This window comes from Callospermophilus lateralis, chromosome 1, assembly GCF_048772815.1.
Source record: "Callospermophilus lateralis isolate mCalLat2 chromosome 1, mCalLat2.hap1, whole genome shotgun sequence".
Classification (NCBI taxonomy): Eukaryota; Metazoa; Chordata; class Mammalia; order Rodentia; family Sciuridae; genus Callospermophilus; species Callospermophilus lateralis.
In genome coordinates, this window is record NC_135305.1 from 183,241,598 (window position 1) to 183,267,583 (window position 25,986).

Consider the following 25,986-nt stretch of genomic DNA (forward strand, 5'->3'; position numbering starts at 1 on the left):
CCATTTTATACCAGTAGACTTCTGATGCCATTATCCTATCCCATGTTTATTAACTATGCTTCTGGGCTAAGGCAGCTAGGAGGAATATGTATCATAATGAACACTACAAACCCTTGGCATTTGTGGATTTTTACAATTACAATTTTACCTAGTTCAAGGAATCTAAGACATGAAGTACTTCATTTTTTGCCAAGTGCATTTGAACAATGACCTACCTAAGACTGGAATTAGAAAGAAGCTTATGGCTGGGGATGTGCCTGGCATACGCGGGGCGCTGGGTTCGATCCTCAGCACCACATAAAAATAAAGATGTTGTGTCCACCGAAAACTGAAAAATCAATACTAAAAAATTCTCTCTCAAAAGATAAGAAAAGAAGGGAGAGAAGGGAGGGGAGGGGAGGGGAGGAGAGGAGAAGCTGATGGCCCTGCATCCCATCTTAACATAGCTTGGTGATTCTCTAGCATTCTATGGAAATATTCAAACTTGATATTCTTTAAAAACATCAAGAGATAAGTCATACATAAATGCCTGCTGTATGTCTTAATTCCATTAATTCCATTAACAAAAATATTTAACCACAAAAATCCTAAACTGGAAACGAATCACTAATTTATATGGCTAAAGTTAAAAAAAAAATCACTAAGAAATAAGAATTACAGAATAAGCTTAAAAGACACGAGAAGCAGCTAATCATGATGCTTCTTGTATGTCACACAAGCTAAACACAGCATGAAGTTTAACCAAAAGCTTTTTAAAAATGCATCTGTGCCCATATTATCTGCCGTCTTCCTTTTAAAGATAAATCATCCTTTCTCCTGTTTAAGGATAAACCATTTCCTTTATGAGGCAGTCTAACATTGTACACATTACTTTAATAATCTTCAACATTTTTTGCATAATCACTCTTAAAAATAAGCCTCGCTTGACCCTAACTTTCCCCTTCATCTGCCATATGTGTTTCTCTTCCGTCTGTCACCTGAATGCCTTCACCTTTTGTTCTCTATGAAGCTGTTCTTCTAAAAGTCATCAATAACTCCCCATTAGAAAATTCAACAGAATTCACAAGTCCAACTTCACTGACCAGTAGAATTTACCATAAATAATCACTTCTCCTTCCTTGAAGTGCTTACATCCCTTTCAGATATTCAAAGACATGGGAGTTTTTCTCTCTCTTACCTCACTGGGTTTTCCATTCCTAACCTCCTTCACACTCCCTCCTTTTACTTAAGGTTCCCCAAGGATAGGACATAGTAGTTATATCTACCAGACTGTATTTAAAAGTTAACTTTTATACAATCTACAACTGACAATTTTTTCTTCATCCGAAACATCTCCCTTACCCATTTACCCTGTCCGAACTTTGAACTCTCCCTGAACCCAGGTCAGCGTCTCCTTAACCTCTCCACTCAAATATACAATTTTCCATGTTCAAAATCAACCTTCTGACCTTCTCCCAACTGTATTCCTTTTATAATCTTCCCCTTCTTCATTAAATGAAAGTTTCTCTCCTGTTACTCAACCAAAAACACTAAATTCATTCTCCACTTATTGCTTTCTCATAACTCAAATCCAACAAATCAGCAAACCCTGTTGTTCAAATGACAATTTTCTCTCACTTCTAACCTTCTACGTGGTGTCTCTGCACCTGTCCTTGCTACCTTAAAATCTGTTCTCAAACTGGCAATCAATAATTCTTTTAAACTTCAAATCTACTAAGGAAACTCCCCAATAGCTCTCTATCTCATTCAGAATAAAAGCCAAATGCAGGCATTTAAAAGATATAAATTCCTAGTTACTTTCTTAATTTAATATCCATTAGTAGAGAGTAACTGCAATAACTGACCTTTACGCTTTCCTTGAACAATTCAGCAATATTTTTGCCTCACAGCCTTTGTATATCTTATTCTCTGGGCCTGGACACTCATTCCCTCATGTTCTCCAGGTCTTTAATGTTCCCTTCTCAATGAGGCTTTCCCTATACATGCTACATTAAAATCTCTACCCCTCACCCTATATTATAAACTCCCTAGGTCCCACTTCTTGTATTATTCTCCATCATAGAATCACTATCTAACCTACTACACATTTACTTCTCTAGCTACCTGTCAACCTCTCTGCCCTCAAACATAACCTTAATCAAGTTAAAAATTTTTGTCTATTTTGTTTTCACTGTGACAGATTCTGTAACAGTCTTCAAGGGGTTCAGACTGATTTCAAATTTCTCCTTAGGAATAATAGGATAGCAGAAAAAGTTTTGGGAGTAAAGCCCTCAATGTTCTGAGGAAAATTATTTTAAGCTTAAATATTGAACTAAATCATCAATCAACTGAGAGAATAAATAAGTACATTTTCTAATACGCACAACTGAAAAAATTCATCTTCCACTAAACCTTTCTAAAATTTTATTTAAGTGAATCTAAGAATGAGGATGGCAATGTGATAAAAGAAACAATAACCCTAACCCAGTAAAACAACAAAAGAAATCTGAGAATGGCACTTCATTGAAAGGCCAAGGAAACTCGAGATTACTTAAAAAAACAGTGTAGCCAACAAAATGTCATTTTGTGATTTAGGAGCCTGAAAGGACAACTGTGAAATGCTATCAATAAAAATAGAAGTATATCTCTCTTGTGAGCAATAAATGAAAATAATGGCAGTTTAAAAGTCTAATAAAAACAAACAAACACTATATGTAAGGCAAACCATGGTACAAATGTGAAGCATAATGTAGTATAATTTTAAGCCAATGAAAAAAGTTAAAAAATCTTCAATTCTGAGGGGAAAAAAATGTCCACTGGTCAGCTAGCTCTGAAGAAAAAACAGAACTAAGTGATATTCTGGATTGATACATAATTGCTGTATGAGAAAAACAATCATTACGTAAGAAATAACAATTACATATAATAAAATAATAAAAGTAGAATCATTTCTCAATAATGTTCTTAGCTGAAAGTCATTTATTATAATCATAAGGTATTCCGACAATCAAAAAATAAAGAAAAAAAGTGTTGACAAAATATGGAGAACCTGCAGCCCTCATACATTGTTAATGTGAATATAAAATAGTGCAACCACTATATAAAATAGTATTTGATAACCTCTCAAAAAGTTATACACAATATTAAAATATGACTGAGCAATTCTACTCATAGGTATATACCCAAAAGAACTGAGACAGATATTCAAATAGGTACATGTGTACACATGTTAATAGCAACATTAACTCACAATAGTTGAAAGGTAAACTGAATAAACAAACTGAAGTATATAATACAATGAGTATTAGTATTCAGCTAAGAAAAATAATTCAGTACCAGTAAGTGCTACAACATGGATAAAAAAAATGAAAATATTATGCTAAGTGAAAGAAGCCAAACACAAAATGCCACATATGATTACATGCATATGAAATATTCAGTAAAGCTAAACCATGGAGACAGAATACAGACTAATAGATACCACAAGTGTAGGTAAGGCAGACTTTATAAAGAGAAACTGTTTATTGAGTATTTTACCTTGATGTTATATAAATGTTTTTGGAACGAGATAGAGGCAGTAAGTAGTAAAATATTGTGAATGTATTAAATGCCAGGGAACTAATTACTTTAAAGGTTGATTTTTATATTTTATAAATTGAAACAAACTATCTTAAAATAAAAAGATATTCTGCTTTTAATTCACCCTTTTCTAGTCTCATATTTGCAAAGTACTTAGAAGATTCCATAATTTTCTTTCAAAGACTCTTGGAAACTACCATTTATGATTTTGGGGAAAAAACATTTACTTGGAATTCACTAATCATTTAGGCTTCATTTCAGTTTCTTTTATTAAATTCAAGTAAAAATAATAGATTTTATTTTCGAAGTATTACATTAGTTTATCTCTGTATATTAGGATTAGGGATAATTTTTATCTTACTATAACATTTCAATATTTACCAAATTTTTTAACATAAAATATTACTTTTATAATCAGAAAAAAATGCAATTTATTAAAAGGAAAAAACATGAATGAGTACTTAGAAGAGACTACTGGAGAAAAGATCTGGGTTATCCAATGATGATACACAGAACTTACAAAGATAACAATGTTTCAGACCAAGAATGATTTGAAGGTATCAGAATACACATCCAATTAATGCAGATAAAAGGAAAAGAATACAGAAATATGTACCTTACCATAAAGGCTTGATTGTATCCGGAGACTTATTCTCCTTTAAAATTCTGAGATATCCAAAGAAAGAAAACTACAGACCAATATCTCTAATGAACCTAGATGCAAAAATCCTCATTAAAATCCTGGTGAATCGAATACAAAAGCATATCAAAAAAATTGTGCACCATGATCAAGTAGGATTCATCCCTGGGATGCAAGACTGGTTCAATATATGGAAATCAATAAATGTTATTCACCACATCAATAGACTTAAAGATAAGATCCATATGATCATCTCAATAGATGCAGAAAAAGCATTCGACAAAGTACAGCATCCCTTTATGTTCAAAACACTAGAAAAACTAGGGATAACAGGAACTTACCTCAACATTGTAAAAGCTATATATGCTAAGACCCAGGCTAGCATCATTCTAAATGGAGAAAAACTGAAGGCATTCCCTCTAAAATCTGGAACTAGACAGGGATGCCCTCTCTCACCACTTCTATTCAATTTAGTTCTTGAAATACTAGCCAGAGCAATTAGACAGACAAAAGAAATTAAAATAGAAAAAGAAGAACTTAAATTATCGCTATTTGCGGGTGATATGATACTATATCTAACAGACCCAAGAGGGTCTACAAAGAAACTACTAGAGTTAATAAATGAATTCAGCAAAGTGGCAGGATATAAAATCAACATGCATAAATCAAAGGCATTCCTGTATATCAGCCACAAAACTTCTGAAATGGAAATGAGGAAAACCACTCCATTCACAATATCCTCAAAGAAAATAAAATACTTGTGAATCAACCTAACAAAAGAGGTGAAAGATTTATACAATGAAAACTACAGAACCCTAAAGAGAGAGATAGAAGGAGATCTTAGAAGATGGAAAAATGTACCCTGTTCATGGATAGGCAGAACTAACATCAAAATGGCGATATTACCCAAAGTTCTGTACAGGTTTAATGCAATGCCAATCAAAATCCCAACGGCATTTCATGTAGAAATAGATAAAGCAATCATGAAATTCATATGGAATAACAAAAGACCCAGAATAGCAAAAGCAATTCTAAGCAGGAAGTGTGAATCTGGAGGTATAGTGATACCAGAGTTCAAACTGTACTACAAAGCAATAGTAACAAAAACAGCGTGGTACTGGTACCAAAACAGGCAAGTGGATCATGGTACAGAGAGGACACAGAAACCAATCCACAAAATTACAACTTTCTTATATTTGATAAAGGGGCTAAAAACATGCAATGGAGGAAGGATAGCATCTTCAACAAATGGTGCTGGGAAAATTGGAAATCCATATGCAACAAAATGAAACTGAATCCCTTTCTCTTGCCATGCACAAAAGTTAACTCAAAATGGATCAAAGAGCTTGATATCAAATCAGAGACCCTGCACCTGATAGAAGAAAAAGTTGGCTCCGATCTACATATTGTGGGGTCGGGCTCCACATTCCTTAATAGGACGCCCATAGCCCAAGAGTTAATAACAAGAATAAACAAATGGGACTTACTTAAACTAAAAAGTTTTTTCTCAGCAAGAGAAACAAAAAGAGAAGTAAATAGGGAGCCTACATCCTGGGAACAAATCTTTACTCCTCACACTTCAGATAGAGCCCTAATTTCCAGATAGTGCCGCAGTCTCTGGCTGGGCACAAATCACGAGTCTCCACACAGCTTGTACATTCAAACAGCAATTCTTTATTCCCGAACTCACACCGGCCGTCTACAAACATGTTCTGGGGAAATCCACGTTCTCTGCCCAAATCCACACTCTGCCCAAATCCACTACTCCTGGGCTTCTGTCTCCCGAAATATACTGTCTGACCCTAAGAACTCAAGAGGAACTCAGCAGCAGGATACGCCCTATTCTAAAGGGGGAACACCCTAATCTCCTATTATGCTAAACCGCCCTATTCTGAAGGGGGAACACCCTAAACACGGATCCGCCCTGGTCCTTGAGCAAGGTCACCTTACATGCAATGTCCTGCAAAATGTCCTATTTCCATGAGTCCTTCCACTAAAGAAACATGGGGGTACGCTGGCAAGGAAATTGTCATACCTACTTGGCTGAAGGCTCCCAGCAATATACAAAGAACTCAAAAAATTAGACAATAAGATAACAAATAACCCAATCAACAAATGGTCCAAGGACCTGAACAGACTCTTCTCAGAAGAGGATATACAATCAATCAATAAGTACATGAAAAAATGCTCACCATCTCTAGCAGTCAGAGAAATGCAAATCAAAACCACCCTAAGATACCATCTCACTCCAGTAAGATTGGCAGCCATTAGGAAGTCAAACAACAATAAGTGCTGGCGAGGATGTGGGGAAAGGGTACACTTGTACATTGCTGGTGGGACTGCAAATTGGTGCGGCCAATATGGAAAGCAGTATGGAGATTCCTGGGAAATCTGGGAATGGAACCACCATTTGACCCAGCTATCGCCCTCCTCGGACTTTCCCTGAGGACCTTAAAAGAGCATACTATAGGGATACTGCCACATCAATGATCATAGCAGCACAATTCACAATAGCTAGACTGTGGAAACAACCTAGATGCCCTTCAATAGATGAATGGATAAAAAAAATGTGGCATCTATACACAATGGAGTATTACGCAGCACTAAAAAATGACAAAATCATGGAATTTGCAGGGAAATGGATGGCATTAGAGCAGATTATACTAAGTAAAGCTAGCCAATCCTTAAAAAACAAATGCCAAATGTCTTCTTTGATTTAAGGAGAACAACTAAGAACTGAGCAGGGGGAAGAGCATGAGGAAAAGATTAACATTAAACTGAGATGAGTGGTGGGAAGGAAAGGGAGAGAGAAGGAAAAGTGCATGGAAACGGAAGGAAACCCTCATTGCTATACGAAATCACATATATGAGGTTATGAGGGGAAAGGGGGGGAAGGGAGAGAACTGAACAACAACAGATGAGGTAGAGAGGAAAGATGGGAGGGGAGGGGAGGGGGGAAAGTAGGGGATACGAAAGGCAGCAGAATACAACAGTCACTAATATGGCATTATGTAAACATTGTGAATGTGTAACTGATGTGATTCTACAATTCGTATTTGGGGTAAAAATGGAAGTTCATAACTCACTTGAATCAAATGTATGAAAGATGAAAATAAAATAAAATAAAATAATAAAATAAAATAAATTAAAATTCTGAGATATCACTATTTGTGTCTGTGCTCCCCCTACACTTGAAACCAATAAGGGCTCTAGCCTTCCTCAATAGTTACCCTTCCATCAAGTCACTTGATAGCTTATAGTGAATGGGGACAGTGAAGAGAAGATAGACAAGAAAAAGCAGCTTGGCTGGGGCAGAAAAACTGTCTCATTCCCCTTACTTTCCCAACAACTCAGTCATGAACAAACTTACGAGTAATTTAAAGCAGGATTTTTGAAATTGTAAACTCGACATATTATTAAATAGGAAAATAAATTTAGTTATTGGCTTCAGCATGTATTACATGTAATATAAAAGAACAAGAGCACAAAGTACATCCTATGTAATTAGTATAAAAATTGCTTCAAATTTTTTTCAGTTTCATTTATACCTATAGGAACTGGCTTACAAATGTAAAATTTTTCTTATTATTGGCTGTGGTAGGAAAAAATTATGAACATGACCTGGGAAATTTTCAACTCTACATTTATCCTAATTTCCTATTCCTCTAAAAAATTAAGTGGAGGCTTAAAGGATATGAAAATATTTGGGGAAAAAATATCTAAAATTGCTAAGACTGCTGGTGAGAAATGTTTCTTAAAGCTTCCCCCACATATTTCATTGACACAAAAAATCTATACAATTACTATGGTAAAGGGTATTCACAGTATTCAATGTTTAAATGTATATTATGAATAAATAGATGCTTACCTTTCAGAAGAACTTTACTAATCCACAAATCTGTTTGATACTTGAAAATGCATGTTTTTGTTATGGTTCAAAGATGAAACCAGCTCAATACAACAGATTTCACCAAATAGAAGTCTTGACTGGTAAACAGGAATTGAAGAGGAATCAAGATCTAGAGACCAACTGACTTCTCCCTCGACTGTTGGAAAAACATCTACCTAAAAAATAAATAAATAAAATAACTTCAATACTCCAATTCCAGTAGCAAACTAAAATGTTCCTATTCCAGTAGGGAACCCTAAACTAAAAAAAAAAAAACAATGCAAAATGGCAGGCTAAACAAAAATTCATGTCAAAATATTTTAGGCTCCTGGAGGACAAACATTACCCGACTCACTAATCACTTTCCATTATCTATTTTAACTCCAGGAGGAAAGTATCATTTTATAATACCAATAATAAAAGACATCTCTCTCTCTCTCTCTCTCTCTCTCTCTCTCTCTCTCTCTCTCACACACACACACAGTCAGACCTCACTATAAAACAAATCACTTGTTATAACTTCATTTAACTTTCTCCTGAAATGACATATGAAACTACTCTTCTAACATACAGTAAAATAATATATTTTAAAATGATATAAAAAAATGGAAATTTGACATTTTGAAAACGTAAAAATTCCATTAAAAATGGATTTCAAAGCATTAATAAAATATAAAATTAGAGTATGATTACATCTGTGATGACAAGTGAATATTATTTGTGAAAAATTAATTTACATAGCTTTTTCCTAGAGCAAAAGAAAAAACACATTACTTTATTTAGTAATGTATTTCCATAAATCATATGATGTAATCATATTTCTATACGAAATCCAAAATAACTAAAGTTCTTAAATAGACTATCCAATTTAAGTAAAAACCTCTTAATATAATTATTAAACATATTATCATCCACCTCTAGATTTCATTCTTAGTTTCTTAACATTCAACAACCTGTTAAGAAGTATTGGTGGCACACTATATGTGCAAAAATATAGCAGCCTTCAGGTAATATGACGTAAAATGTCAGTGGCAGACAACTAACAAATATGATAGCAAATCGACCTTAAAATTACTGAGTTGAAAGGAATTAATTAGATCAAACACATTATAGTATCATGTGCTCCTTAAACCAACTAACAGAAGTAAACCACTGGAAAAAGGATTTCCAGAAACTGTCTTATGGCATTTTAGGTATTTCTATTTTATTAAATATAATTCATGTTTCATCTGTGTTTGTATTCTTGTTTGCAATAATTTATTATATTAAAATGCAGAACTTCTAGGCTCAGGATGGGGCTCAGCGGTAGTGCGCTTGCTTAGCACGCACAAGGTCCTAGGTTCAATCTTCAGTGTCACATAAAAATGAATAAATAAGGTATTGTGTTCAACTACAAATAAAAAATAAGTATTTTTTTTAAATGCAGAACTTCCTATTTATTTATATAATTAATTGGTGCTGGAAATTGAATCCAGGGGTGCTCTTCTTATTTTGACATGATTTTGACATGAAATAGCCCTAGCTCTTATTTTTTTTATATTTGAGACAGTCTCAGTAAGTTGCCCAGGTAGCCCTGAACTTTTGATACTCCTCTCTCAGCCTTCTGAGTAGCTGGCATTATAGGGGTGCACCAACACCTGGCTTAGCATTTCCTTATTTTAAACTTTCAATCTTATCTGAAAAGTTTCAAATGATACTCTTCTAAATTATAATACACATACAGAGAATATCTTAATGTTGTCACTGGATCTTTGCATAGCAATATATTCACATAACTTTTCTTCTATGGTTGAACCAAAAATTTCTGACCATTAAAATAAAATGTGTCTTTCTCATCTTTGCTTTGTAAAAACAGACCATTTTTGTCTCTTTAGAGTGAAAGTATTCAAATATCATTCAACTACTTTTAACATTATCTGTTTTATGATTAATGTGTATTTAAGTAACATTGAATATATATTGTCATACCACTGTCTTACCATTATTTAAAGAATGATGGCTATTTACCTCAAGAAGTATGACTGTAACCAAAAGAAAAAGTGACACTACAATCAATGTCCTGAGTAACTGTAATTTATTTTATTTCTAAATACATACTTTAAACCAATTAGGGGCCAACTTTCCATTTCTTACACTGCTAGGGTCATTAATTAACCTTATTTTGACATGATATATTGAATATATCATGCCAAATATATTGAATATATCATGTCAAATTGATATTACAGTGAAAGAAACCAAGATGGGAGAAAAAGAGAGGGCATTATAGGCAAAATTAGGAAACACGTATGAACCCCTGTACACTCAGTAAGACCACAGCAAACAACTACACTTCCTCAGCAATTCATATACAGAACTATTTACCAGGCTCTCCATGAAGACTATACTGGCTCTTTTTCTAGTTATTCTCTTAGGAATGACATAAATATTGAGAAATCTAGAAATAGATATACACATGCACATATAAAAAATTATTGTCAGTATGTAAGTTACTGCTGCCCTGGGACTGCAATAATTTATGTAACATCTGTTTTCATATTTTTCTAATTTTTTCCCTAATTAGCATGCATATTTAACGCATAAATGCTCAGACCACCTTTTTTCTGCTGACTGTGCCCATTTTTCCCCCTGAAGTTGTGTACTCCTAGGTAGAATTTAGAATAGATGGAAACCAAAAGTTTTTTGAAAGTACTGATTTTAAAATGTAAACAGTACTAAACTAACTTTCAAGAGAACAGTGAAGTCTTAGGAGTTTTCACAAGTACATGTCAATCTGTCAGCAATAGTCATGTACTAAATAAAGACCCAAATGAAACAAAAACAAATAAAAAACCTACATAAAAGCAAAATCCCAATATTGTCTTAACTTTGAATTCTAACTTTCCTAAGAACTAAGAAACTTATTAAAATAGTTATGATTTCTTGTCTCGACAGGGTTGGTACAATTTTAAATGTTTATGCCTCAAACAACTAAAATAAATGGACAAATCCCACATAGTAAATATCAAGATGTGTGTGACCAACCATCTCCTTTTTAAATTGTAAACCTCAAATACAATGCAGATTCAACAAAAGGACAAAGTTTTAGTCTAAAGCTTATGAAAGTTCAATCCAAGTTCTGGAAAACTCTTAAATCAAAATATTACTTATATTCACTTTTAATAGAAAAAGTAAAACAAAAGGCAGATCAAATCAATGCAATCACAACTTTATTCTCAAATAACAATGCTTAGGATGACAACAATGTAGCCCTATCTGAACTTTACTCCAGAATTAATCACTTTGTATATTAATTGCTTATTTATAGACTTTAGTCAGTCATTTGCTATTTGTCATCTACTGTCAAGACTATTCTGGGCCTTTGTAAACACTAAAATTGTGTCAGCCTTCAAGGAGCTTACATTTTTATTTGAGGAAATAGCACATAATTATGCAAATGCATAACTGTGAGATTTTTATACCAGGAAACGGGATTTAGTTCAGAGATCAGCAAAGGCCTAAGAAACAGTTTTAAGATGAGGTCTTAGTGTTATAGGAAGTATTCCAACCTAGGGCACAGCAAGTGCAAAGGTCCAAAAATAAGTAAGACCAGCACATTTTATGTCAAGAAAGACAATTAGAAAGACCAGTTGCAACTGGAAAGGAAACATATGAGAACCAAAATGAGGCACAAAAAGTAAGCAAAGACACTTAAGGGTTTAAAATACGTTATGACAATCAACTCTACTTTGAAAAATACCACATTTGGCTAACTTACAGTGAGGGCCAAAAGGTGGCAGGGGAAGAGTCAGAAGTGAGATAAGAATAACCTAAACAAAGGTGATAGAGAAGGCAGAAGAGACTTTTGTGATTACAATCAGCTGATCTTGGTGGGAGATTAGATTATGTAGAGGATGAGTATGGCTAGCAATTCCTTTCACTGATGTACTGAACTCTGAAAGAAGATAAGGCACAGAGGGAAAGAGCTTAAATTTAGATTTAGGCATGTTAAACAGTTTACCTGTTGCTGATGTCTCATAGGCGTTTCAATTTAAATGTCTGCAGTTCTAAGAAATGTCTGGGCTAGGATCAAATTTAGAATTTGCCATAATATGAGCATTTATAAAATATGAAAACCTATATTCTTTTCCCATCAGAAAAAATCTTCAAAAATCCAATGTCTTCCTAGTTTGTAGCTATTACACTATATCAGGATAGAGAAGTATTTCATATCTTGACAAACTCATTTAGTCTAGTATTGGTTAATCCACACAGCATATTTGTATTTTATGTCTTATTTTGAACTGCTTAATAATAGTTATCATTTATGGAAATTATTTACTTTGAAATAGAATTGCATTTAGTACTCTAAAAATATGCATTAAAAGTCATTAATCCTCACAATAATCTTTATCACATCCACTTTTCAGATGAAGACAGACAAGTTTAGGGAAGTGTAAAGTTACTAGTAAGTCACTAAATGATAAAGCTTCCAACTCAAGGTTATCCGAACTCATGGTCCATGCCATGTCCACCTAAAATAAAGGGTAGTATGTGTAGTATCTGGAGTCTTGAACTGTAAAATAGATCAATTTCAGTTATAATCCTGACCACAGAACACCACGTATGTTTCCTCACCTGAAATTCTTAGTAAAACCTACTGACATTTTAGGAAATGTAAGTCAAACATCTGAACTGACATCCCCATACCATCACATGTTCCTCCTACCAATGGGGTGAGAGGTGCCAATTGAGGGATGACTTAGAGGCTATTCACCTAATCTTACTGTCCTTCAACTAACAAACACTGACCATGAAAGCTTTGAAAACTAAACAGTATGTGGAATGGCGGGCAGGTCATTGGGAACAGCTAATCAGTTCTCCTCTGCTCTTCTCCCAAGTGGCAAAAAAGAACATCCATCAGAAAAGACAGAAGCCAAACTTCTAAAAACTGCCGTGAAGAATTCAGCAGTGCTTCAAAACCTTTAGTGTGCATAAAAACCATCTAAGAAGTTTATCAAAGTGGTGACTCAGAATCAGACTGACAGGACAAATAGATGTGAATGGTGGGAACATAAAATTAAGGGAATAATTCTACCAACTGGGTCCACTATGCTGACCCCTACATGCTTCTTTTCCAAGAAGCAATTTACCTGCAGCCCTCCCTCACTAAAATGATGTAACAGGATATGTTATATTCCTCAGCAAACTACCATTTATCTACAGGAGAAATGCAGGCACAAAATAATTCCAATAAGAGGCACCCAAGTTACCCTGAAGGGGAAGACTTTTGTGAGATTTTCACAAACTAGATGCTGGAACTCAGGAAGAGAAGGATAATTCCCCTAACCATAAACTCGATACGAAGAGATTATAATTAGAACTTGTCATCATGGGCCAAAGTGACCTACAGTGCTCATGGAAGTGGGAACTTGAAAATCTGATGTCATCCTGCTGTCAGTCAAAAGTCAAGAGGTGGACCTGGGTGGGACTCTTGGAAGCTTCCCTGGGAAGTTTAATATAAAATTTTCAGATTTTTTTATGATTACTATCAATGTGTCTTTTCAGTAAAATCACTCAATCAATCAATCAATCAATCTGGAATCCAGGAGAGGCATGCTGTCCTTCTCCTCTGAGAGGACCCATTCTCTCCTTAGAGTACCCCCTTTTTCCATCCTTTCTAATAAACTCAACCCTGTTACTCTTGACTGACATCTCTGAAATGTCTTTCCAACTTGATCACAAGAATTGACATTTGGGGAGAACTTCACAGTGCCTCAGTTTCCCAGAAGTCCCCAATCCTATATCAATATCCTCCAAATATTTTGATACAACAGATGACTTTTCAAGCCTTCTCAGAATATATCTACCAACTATAACCACTTTCCATTCTTTAGGCACAAAATTTTTAAATTTTTGAACATACATATTTTATTCAACCTAATTAATTCATATCCAACTTAATTTAAAATTTTCAGCTTTTTATGATTACTATCAATGTGTCTCTTCAGTAAAAAACAAGAGATGACTAAATAAAAAGTTTCAACTATACAAAAAAAATGCCTGCATGATTTTTCTTAATATAAAATTTAATCTTCTGGTTAAAAATTAAGTCACTTACTGATATTTTTGGTAGAAGACATAGGAATTGTTTAATGGAGATGAATACAGAAAATTTTGTTGCAAAATTTATATGTAAAAGGATACAATAACAGCTAACAAAAAAAAGGACAAAAAGGAGTAAGAGCTTACATCACATCTAACCTTGCTCAATGACACTAATGGACATTACCATACACTGGTACCAAAGGAGCATTCAGGACAGAAAATGTTTCCCATATTGCCAATCAAACTTAAAACATTTGTGTCAGTCTTCTCGTCTGCATGAAACTGTCTATACTAAGTACTGTTGAACAAACTGCACTCAATAATCTGATCTGCTGGCACACCAAGTTAGGGCTGTCAGCATTGTTCTGGTGGCATAGAGATTCTAACTCCAACAAAACTCCCAACTTTCCCCCAAGGATAACTACTTGTTTTTTAATTTTGAAATTTCAAAATTTTTCTTTCAAGGCCTATCTATGAAGATGAATATAGTCCACTGAAATTTAGTTTTTTTTACATAGTTCTCCCTGTATTCTTCTAAATCAATGAAAATATTCAAGCGATTTTTTACCCCTTGATATTTACATACATGCCAGAACCATGTTAGGAAATAATGTCAAACATAATAAAGTCTCCTTGAAAAATGAACATTAGTAACAATATGAAGTTATCTTATTCAATGCCTCCTCCTCGCCACCAAAAAAAAAAAAAAAAAAAACAGGAGGAAATTAACACTAACTCCATATAGCTAGCAAGTGGTATGGCTGGGGGTTGAACCCAAGCAATATGACTCCTGTCCATTTGGTCTTAACCATGCCACCAATGTGAATTCTAAGTATAACACAGATATAATGATCATAATGATCATAATGTACTCTGCTCATGAATTTCCTTCAACTTCATAAACCCTGATAGATTTATATGACTGTTTTTGAGATCTGGCTCTGTCCCTTTACTTTATTAAATGAAATGCTTCCAAGACGTCCTAATAGAATCTATCATCACTTACCAAAATGACTCTTCATCTCATATTAGTTTAGAACATTTTTCTCCCAAATATTCATGCTTATTTTTCATTAACCATAGTTGGTATCAAACTAGATCCCAGATTACATTATGCTCAAAGCAGAACAGAAACCAATGCACATGAAATTCAAGGAGAGAATGTTTTGAAATTCAAATATTATACATTCAATATAGCTCTTGATGCCAAAAATACAGTCTTTGTACTGAATAAACTAGTTCCACATAGGATCAAGCAGATATTAAGTTCAATTTAGCTTAAGAAAAACAAATATATATGTTCCTATCATTCTTTTCAAATGAACCAAAAGAGGCTGGGCCAATCCAGAGACACAGGATTCATGAAATCTTGAAGAACATCAGTCAAAATGAACCCATGGAAAGTCAGAAAATTCCAGGAACTATTATTTTTCACTAAGAAAACAGCAGATTAATCTAACTCTGATTAAAAAAAAAGAATCCCTTAAGCTAATTTCAGTCTTTGTTCATTTCCTGTGGCCAAAAAAAAAAAAAAAAAAAAAAAAAAAAGGCCATGGGACTTTTCAAAATAGGTATGTTTCACATATAATAAGAAGACAAGCATTGTCTATAATTTTGTTTCATATTCTACATTTTCAATTCTAGCCTTCTTATTCTGCATCTCATTAACTATTCCTTATATTACCCCATTTGTTTCAAAGTTCCTTAAAAAGAAAATCCAGTGCCATTTTGTGATATCACCTGGTGTCGCCTTTTATCCAATAAATACTATCTACATGATCAAATTGTTCAAAAAGAAAAGTCCGAACTGTATTTGGTTGCACTAGAGGAAAGCCAAAGACAAGGACCATCCCAGGTTAGTCTTAAACTCTGAGGGAGCTTTGGTTCTCAGAAAACGAAAGGCAACACTGATTAAAACTAGAAAAAGAAAAAGGCAGAAGAGTTGAGTGTGCTCAATAAAGGACTCAATCATTTAGATTTTTTTTTTCCCCTAGCTTGTGGCTCATGATTTTTCCACCACTCATTTTACTACCAAACTACTGTTCCTTTATTGATCTCACTGCCTTTTATCTCTCTGTTATCTCTTTCTCACAAAGAAATAAAGGAAATCTTAACAGGATAATGTTGTTAATCAGCAGCAATACAGAAAAATGGTTGAATCAATTACCAAGTACTTAGTGAGAAAGACAGCTCTAAGGGAGATAGAGTAATAAAAAAACTAGCATTGTGGGTACAGAACTATAGGGCTTAGAGGCAAAAGACTATGAGAGAAATGGTGGTGCCTACACAGAATGCAGAAGAAAAGAAAGTTTATTACATTCCCAAGATTTCTAATTTTTGTGGCATGGAAGGTACAAAAAGAGGGTAGAGACAAAAAAGGCCAAGTTGGAGAAAAACAAGATACTCTTTTCCCAATATCTTCCTTCAGTATCTTGATCCCTAAAACAGGTATGTTGAGGATAAAAAAAGGAATGAGAGTATTATCTAAATTTTAATTTTGCTAACTTTTATAGCATAAAGTAATTTGAATTCACTGACTGAAGTTTGGAAAACAGATGACAGCATTTATTTCACACGTATTTAGGATTTTATTTTAAAGTCTCCTTAGTTCTAAACAACAGTATTACAAACCTAGAAAAATCTCCAATTCAATCTTTAAAAAGTCGCAAAAAGTGGTTTTATGATTCACATAATGTCTCACTTTGGTACTGATTTTAAATATGAACAATCCAACTGAATTCTCAGATTTGCAATTTAGGTTACTTTTTTAGTAGATTTCCAATAAACACTCTGATAAGATAAATAAGATACATGTACTGGTGCTAGTGTTTCAATCTAATAACTCAATAATTTAGCCGTGAATTAATTTACATATCTAATGTCATTTTTGGTTCTCAGGATATTTTTTTGAGAGAGAGAGAATTTAATTTTTTTTTAATTTTTTTTTAGTTTTCGGCGGACACATCTTTGTTTGTATGTGGTGCTGAGGATCGAACCCGGGCCGCACGCTTGCCAGGCGAGCGCGCTACCACTTGAGCCACATCCCCAACCCCTCAGGATAATTTTTTAAATGTATTCTTCAAAAAAATTCTTCAACATATTTAAAGTTTCCAAGAAAAATTACTACTATGGTCTCATAGTATATCAAATGTTTAAATTAAGAATATTCAAAAATCTTATGGAAAATAATCTATGTTAAGCTATTATAAATTAGTGAAATGAAACAGGAGAAAAATCACAAAAATGAGAATGCCAAGCCTTTTCGTTTTAAAACCAAAGGATCATGATGTTGTTTTAAATTTTTAACGTTTTCCATTTGTGATACTGAAAATTCAAAAAAGGCTGTGAAGCAACTGGTTATCATTCTCTAAGGGTGGAAGCCCAAATAAAACATTCAGCTGTTAGGACATGGAAGGCAAGGAAAAGGACACCTAAAGTCTTTTTTTTTTTGGAGGAGGGATGGTAGTACTAGAGATTGAACCCAGGGATACTTAACCCCTGAGCCACTTTAACAAGCTCTCTACAGGGCAAATCACCCAAACAAAAACTATCATGACATATGAAGAACTAAATAATACAATCAGTAATTTAGACTTAACAGATATATACAGAATATTCCATTCATCAATGAGGGAATACACTTTCTTCTCAGCAGCACAGGAATCCTTCTCAAAAATAGACCATATCTTGTGCCACAAAGCAACTCTTAGCAAATACAAAAAAGAAAAAAATAGAGAATATCCTTCATTTTATCGTATCATAATGAAATGAAATTAGGATTCAATGATAAAATAAAAAATAGAAGTTACTCTAATACCTGGAGGCTAAATAATATACGATTAAATGATAAATGGATAGCAGGAGTAATCATGGATGAAATTTAAAAAGTACTTTGAGGTAAATGAGAATACAAATACAACAAATCAAAATCTCTGGGATACTATGAAGGTAATACTAACAGGAAAGTTCATTGCATTTAAGTCATTCTTTAAAAGAAAAAAAGGCAACAAATAAATGACCTAATATTACATCTCAAAGCCCTAGAAAAAGAGGAACAAATCAACACCAAAAGCAGAAGACGGCAAATAATTAAAATCTAAGCTGAAATCCATGAAATTGAAAACAAAAGGAACAATTAAAAACATTGACAAAACAAAAAAGTTAGCTCTTTGAAAAAAAATAAAATTGATAAACACCTATTCACGCTAATGAAGAGAAACAGAAAATTCATATGATTAAATACATGAGGAAAAAGTAGCTATCATGATGTGCACTACTGAAATACAGAAGATAATTAGAAACTATTTTGAAAATCTATACTCCAATAAGACAATAAAAAGTAGAAAATTTTGAAGATGTCAATAAATTTCTAGAGACATATGACCTACCCAAACAGAATCAGGAGGACATTCAACATTTAAACAAATCAATTTAAAGCAATGAAATAGAAGATACCATCAAAAGCCTAAGAAATCAAGAAAAGCAAGAGCAGACATATTTCAAACATTTCCAAACTCATTCTATGAGCCTAATATCACCTGATACCAAAATCAGACAAAGACACATCAAGGAAAAAAAAACTTAAGACCAATATCCCTGATGAACACAGATGCAAAAATTCAATAAAATCCAGACAAATCACATACAAAAATATATTAAAAAGATAGTACACCACACTCTCGTGGAGTTCATCCCAGGGATGCAAGGTTGGTTAGACATACAGAAATCACTAAATGTAATTCATTACATCAACAGACTTAACCACAAGAATCAGATAACCATCTCAATAGATGCAGAAAAAAGCATTTGACAAAATACAGCACCGCTTCATGTTCAAAGCACTAGCAAAACTAAGGGTAGTAGGAACATACCTCAACATTGTAAAAGCTATATATCTAAACTCAAGGCCAACATCATTCTAAATGGAGAAAAATCTAAAGCATTCCCTGTTAGAGTCTGTAAACAAGTCTGGATGGCGCCTGGCAAAATGCCAGAGGGAGTGGTTTGTGAAGTAATGCCAGGGAGCCATTAAGTGTGGAGATTTCTTATTGGTTGACTGCTGTATCTAGTTTATGCTAATTAAGATAAGCTGTGTGAAATGTATAAATACCTCTGCTGTCTTACAATAAACGGCTCCTACTCCTGCTGTATCAATGTACACAAGTTGTTCGTCACCCCCCGCCCCCGCCTTTTATTTTGCCCAGCCAGCCAGGCTGCGGCAATTCCCTCTAAAAACTAGAACAAGACAAAGATACCCTCTTTTACCATTTCTATTCAACAAATCCTTGAAACTTTCACATAGCAATTAGAGAGAAGAAAGAAATTAAAGGGCTATGAATAGAAAAAAAGGCACTCAAACTATCCCTATTTGCAGATGACAGGATTCTATATTCAGAAGATTCAAAAAGTCCCATCAGAAAACTTCTACAATTAATAAATGAATTCAGCAAAGTATCGGGATATAAAATTCACCCTCATGAATCAAACACACTCCTATATATCAGTGATAAATTCACTGATAGAGAAATTAGGAAAACGACATCATTCACAATAGCCTCAAAAAAATAAAATACTTGGGAATCAATCTAACAAAACAGGTGAAAGTCCTCTGCAATGAAAACTACAGAACACTAAAGAAGGAAATTGAAGATGACCTTAAAAGAAGGAAAGACCTCCCATGCTCCTGGAAAGACAGAATTAATATCATCAAAATGACTATACTACCAAAAATATTATACAGATTTAATGTAATTCCTATTAAAATCCCAATGACGTTCTTGATAGTAATAGAAAATGCAATCATGAAATTCATTTGGAAAAATAAAATAGCCAAAGCAATCCTTACCAAGAAGAGTTAAGCAGGAACATCACAATACCAGACTTTAAACTATACTACAGAGCATAAAAACAAAAAAAGGCATGGTATTGGCACCAAAGCAAACATGTAGACCACTTGTACAGAATAGAAGACACAAACACAGATAAATACAGCTATCTCATACTAGACACAGGTGCCAATAATATTCACTGAAGCAAAACAGCCTATTCAACAAACGCTTCTGGGAAAATTGGAAATCCTTATGTAACAAAATGAAATTAAACCCCTCTCTTTCACCATGCAAAAACTCAACTCAAAATGGATCAAAGACTTAGGCAGAACAGAGACCTTGCGCCTAATAGAAGAAAAAGCAGGCCCAACTCTTCACCATTTCAGCTTAGGATCTGACTTCCTTAAAAAGACTCCTAAAGCACAAGTAGTAAAATGAAGAATCAATAAATGGGATGGATTCAAATTGAAAAGCTTCTTCTCAGCAAAGGAAAAAAATCAATAACGTGAAGAGAGAGCCTACAGAATGGGAGAAAATCTTTACCACATGTACCTCCGACTGAGCATTAATCTCTAGGATATATAAGGAACTCAAAAAACTTAACACCAAAAAATAAATAAATAAAAATAACCCAATCAATAAATACGGTAAAGAATGGGACAGACACTTTAAAGAATAAATATAATCCATCAACAAGTATATGAAAAAATTCAACCTCTAGCAATTTGAGAAATGCAAATCAAAACTCAGTTCTAAGATTTCTTCTCACTCCATTTAGAATGGCAATTATCAAGAATACAAGGAATGATGAATGCTGGCGAGGATGTGGGGTAAAAAAGGTAATCTCATACATTGCTGGTGGGACTGCAAATTGGTACAACCATTCTGGAAAGCAGTATAGAGATTCTTCAGAAAACTTAAAACAGAACCACCATTTGACCCAGCTATGCCACTCCTCGGTTTATACACAAAGCACTTAAAATCAGCATACTACTGATTTTAAGTAGTGATTCAGCCACATCAATGCTTACAGCAGCTCAACTCATAATAGCTAAATTATACAACCAGACCTAGGTGTCCTTCAATAGATGAATAGATAAAGAAAATGTAATACACACACACACACACACAGAATATTACTCAGCCTTAAAGAAGAATGAAATGATGGCATTTACTGGTAAATGGATGGAGCTAGAGAATATCATGCTAAGCAAAATAAGCCAACCCCAAAAAACCAAACACTCAATATTTTCTCTGATACCCAGATGCTACTTCACAATAGAATTAGGGAAGAATAGAGTTACTTTGGATTAGGCAGAGGGGAGTGAAGGGAGGGGAGGGGGCTTAGCGGTAGGAAGGATAGCAAAATGAATTGGTCATTATTACCCTACGTACGTACATGACTACAGGACCAGTATGATTCTACATCATGTACAACCAGAAGAATGAGAAGTTATACTCCATTTATATATGATGTGTCAAGGTTCATTTTACAGTCATGTAGAAATAATTAGATTTTGAAAAAAGAAAACATATAGGGAAAAATTATTATACATATTTTCTTTGACCTATGATTAATCTACTTAGGGTCAAAATAGAGTAATGTATTTCCAGTTGAATAAAACCAAGATTTGGTACCCACCAATCACTTAACATAACTTTAGTCACTATCAATTTGCTGAAAGCCATATTTTGAATTCACTTAGAGCCAGGCTACCACATCCCCGAAACCCATCTTTAGATTGCTACATTTCTCTTCTAGGCTAGTCTTCCTAAACAAAGACTTTTCGTTGGAGTACAAATTTTTTAAAGCAGTTGACCAGCATTTTTTTTTTTTTTTTAAACAGGACTAGCCTTCCCACGCTTCATATGATTAACAATCTCAAGTCATCTTTTTTTTAATTCTACTTAAAAAATATATGTGTATATATGTGAGTATATATATATTTTTTTAATTTAAAAAGAAAACATTTAAAACATTTGTCAATGAACCTTGATTTTATTCATTTATACGTGGTGCTGAGAATTGAACCAGATGCCTCACACATGCTAGGGAAGCACTCTATCACTGAGCCACAATATGATCCCCTCTCAGATTATCTTTGCATTAAGTGACTCATCAACATGGTTTCTTTCTAAAGGAGATAGGCTGTAAACCTCAACAAGTATTAGTCATATAGTATTAAATATTTTTACAAAAACCACATAATTCAAATACCCACAGCAAATTTATAGCATCCTAAGGACCATGCACATCAGAAAACAGTAGAAGTTTTTCGGGATGTCAAGTCTTAGTAGAACTCAATTATAAGGAATGTTCTGAACTACATGTAATAAAAATGTCTAGCTGGAATTTTTAGCAACTAGAATTCTGCTCTATAGCAATTCTGATTTTTAGAACTTAAAGTACCATTTTAATCATACCATAAAGGTTAAATTACATCCTGTTGTGTACTGGGTACAAATATTTTAAATCAGGGATAGTCTTTTTAGCAACTAGGAAATTTGATCATGCAGGAAAACAAAGTTCACCATATCTATGTGATTCATTTGATCAACCTCCATAATTAAAGATGAGACAAGTATGCTTCATTTTGGGAAGCATACCAGTAAAAATTGTCATGTATATATTAACTCAATTCTATCCAACAAATCTCATGAGGCTTCTAAGCAGAAAGGAGGGAGGGGAACTTTTTAGGAGGGGATTACCAGGGATTGAACTCAGGGGGCGTTTAACAACTGAGCCACATCCCCAACCCTTTTAATATTTTATTTAGAGACATGATCTAGCAAGGCTCTAAGGAACTCAGCTAAGTTGCTGAGGCTGGCTTTGAACTTACAATCTTCCTGCCTATGTTCCTAGTAAGGGGGTGCAGTAACGCACACATGTACTTAATATCCAATAATACAACATGGAAATCAGACTTTTTCATAATATTGAATGAACTTTTTAATTTAAGATATAGACAATTCACCAAATTGTTGCATCTTCTGTAGTATGCTCTTGGGGAAAAAAAATAAACCATATGAAAATGCTCTCTGGTTTTAGGTACATTTATCTTACTCATCTCCCTCTTCCAAACTGAATAGAACAGAAGTAAAACAGATCTCTCATTCCATCACTATCATACTGATCCTCTTTCCCTCCCAATAATATCAACCAGAGACTCCTTAAAAGAGTCTAATTTTTACCAAAGTGTTCTCTCATGGGGCATTTTTACTTTATTCTTTACTCAAACCTTTGGTTATCTCCAATATCTGAAAAATAAGGATATTGTAATCAATTATAAAAGGATGACAGTATAGTATTTTAACAATTAAAATTATGAGTAGTGATTATTAATTTACAAGGAATTTTTTATTATACTAATGGTGAAATATATAAATGAAATAAAAATAAGCCTAAGAAAGGTTTACTATAGTTAAATATGACAATGTCCTTCAAGAAAAAAAAGTTAAACATGGCTATTTATCATAAATCATTTTAGGGTTCATTTCAGGTTTCAAAATCTTTAGATCAAAACATACACTTTGACAGAGAGGTCATTTCCATATTGAACAAAAACAACCATAACCACAAATAACCAAAACCTAGTGAACTATGTTACATTCCCAAAGAAGGATCCTGGCAGATACCAATAGTTTCAGATAAAACAAAGTTCCAGCTCTGGATATTCTGGGCAATATAATAAAAAAGAGGAAAACTGAAAAAGAAGTAGCTTAATCAAATTCCCCTTCAAAAATTAATTCAATTTTACTGAAGAGAATGATTAACTATGCAAAAGCTACTAGAACTTATTAGATCAAAAATCAGCTATTTTCCAGAATACCTCTTTGGATAGTAATATACAGATAATATCCCAAATAAATAATCTAAAAAGTCAGGTAACTACTTACAAAAGAAAATAAGTTTTAAATCTTCATTATTGGCAGGAGATTTCAAAGAATAGCATTAAGATGGATGTAATCACCATCCATCAATACAAACTGCAATTTAAAATATTTTCTCAATAACTGGTGTGCACTACCAAAAACAATTTAATTTCCATATATGCTACTGAATAAAAATGGAATAAAATTAAATACATTTTAAAGCTTTACATAATGACCTCCAGTGGCTTACAGTCTCTCTTCAATCTTTACTTCCAACTCTACATTATGTGAATCCACATTAGCAATCTAACAACTTGACACAACTGTATCTAACTATGTTTTTTTATTTGAAACCTACAGTTTTCAGAGATTATGAAGGAAAAGAAACCAAGGTGAGTTTAAAGGGCAAAACAAAGAGCTAGATTACATTTGCCATTTTGACAGGCCCCTACCAGACTCTATTCAGCTTGATTTCTGCTCACTTTGATAGCAACAGTTCTCTCATAGCCTACACAATCCAGACAGGACCGACAGTAATCAAGGAGAAAAATGACTGGTCTTGGCAAACAGGCTAACAATCATCTCTGTCATCTCACTTTATAATCCTCTGTTTATTGGGGATTATCTGTTAATACTGCATAGTAGGTGAGCCATTATGAGCCAAGCTATAGCATCATCTCAATAGATCAAAAATTATTTTGATAACATTCAACATCACACGAGATTAAATGCTAAAACAATTATTAACTGGAAATGTGATGAAGTGAACAAAATGTATCTTTCCAAAAAATCTACAGTAAACATCACATTAGAAGCTCCTTAAAAAAAAAAATTATACATAATACAGATTCCCATTATTCCCACTATACTCAAGACAGAGGGGGGAAAAAAACATTGAGTAAAAAGGAAAGAAACAAAAGGGGGCAAAATTGTTGTTTCTTCATACAGAACAATCTATGTAGGACATCCAAGTGGATCTATGAACATTTCATTAGATTTTATGAAGAAACTCAAAAAGTTCACTGGATATACACAAAAAAGGTCTCTGATTTTGTTTTCATATGTTCACTTTCCTAATCCATGATTATCTCTTTGCACTTCTGTGTCTTCTTCAGTGGGTTAAGTCTTTATTGAAAGGCACCAACCAACACTACACAATGCATTAAGCACTAAGCTTTGATAAAAAGAGAAAAACATTCCTCTACCCCTTCTCAGAAGATCTGTGACATTTTCATCATTTTTAATTCTTTTACCAAGTTGATTCAGTAATTCAATCATGCTATACTATTAGTTGCTATTTTGGCCAGATTCTGACAGGTTAGGTATACTCTACAACATCTATAGTATATATAATTTTTTTTCTGATATCAGAATAAAATGGTCCCAGTTCATTATTCTTAGTGAAACCATAACCCAACTTAAAAGTACCACTATGCTGGTGGCAAAAATGAGAGTCCTATGACAGTTTCATGTCCAGCTATACAGCCTCCAGTGACATTTCTGCACTGACTTTTTACCATGTTTTACCAGTATTTTGTTTCTTGTATCTGAGTGTTATCAGAAAATCAGGAGTGGTTTTACTAAGATTCCAGAGGATTCCTCAAGTTTATTGTCAAAAGCACCTGAGCATATCTTTATTTCCTATCTTTAATTCAATTTACAATCCTAGTTTTTTTTAAATCATCATTTACTTCCATTTCATAAACTTCTTCAAAATCTAGCAAAATACTAGCACTACAATGATCAACATTTAGTACATGGATGCAATACCTTGACTTTATTTATTTATTTTATGTGGTGCTAAGGATCGAACCCCATGCCTCACACTTGCTAGGTTAGCACTATACTACTGAGCCACAACCCCAGTCCCTGGGTACTTGCTTTCTTATGTTACCCACTCCCATTCTTATTTTATTTTGTCGAGGCTGTTGTTTTATTTAACAGTCTCATTCAACTATCAGTTCCCATTGTGAAAGTTTCCCAAATTTATATCTCTATCTCTGACATGTATTCAAAGATCCAGATCATGGCTGACAAACACATAATACACAAACAGAATTCACCAGTGAGCTGTATGTTGGTTCAAGGAACTTCTCAGTGCTCCTCTGAAC

At 33.8% G+C, this 25,986-nt stretch overlaps 1 protein-coding gene across 8 annotated transcripts in view; it reads right to left on the minus strand.

Moving 5' to 3' along the window:
- Positions 1-25,986, minus strand: part of Tbc1d5 (TBC1 domain family member 5) — a 524,655-nt gene that overhangs the window by 386,565 nt on the left and 112,104 nt on the right. For 6 of the 8 annotated variants that reach the window (XM_076842553.1, XM_076842655.1, XM_076842680.1 and 3 more), the window contains exon 2: positions 8,067-8,263. The exons of 1 other annotated variant lie outside the window; for it this stretch is intronic. The gene's annotated coding sequence lies outside the window, so the exon portion shown is untranslated. The remainder of the gene's footprint in view (positions 1-8,066; positions 8,264-25,986) is intronic. One more of the 8 variants, XM_076842568.1, reaches the window with a different exon arrangement.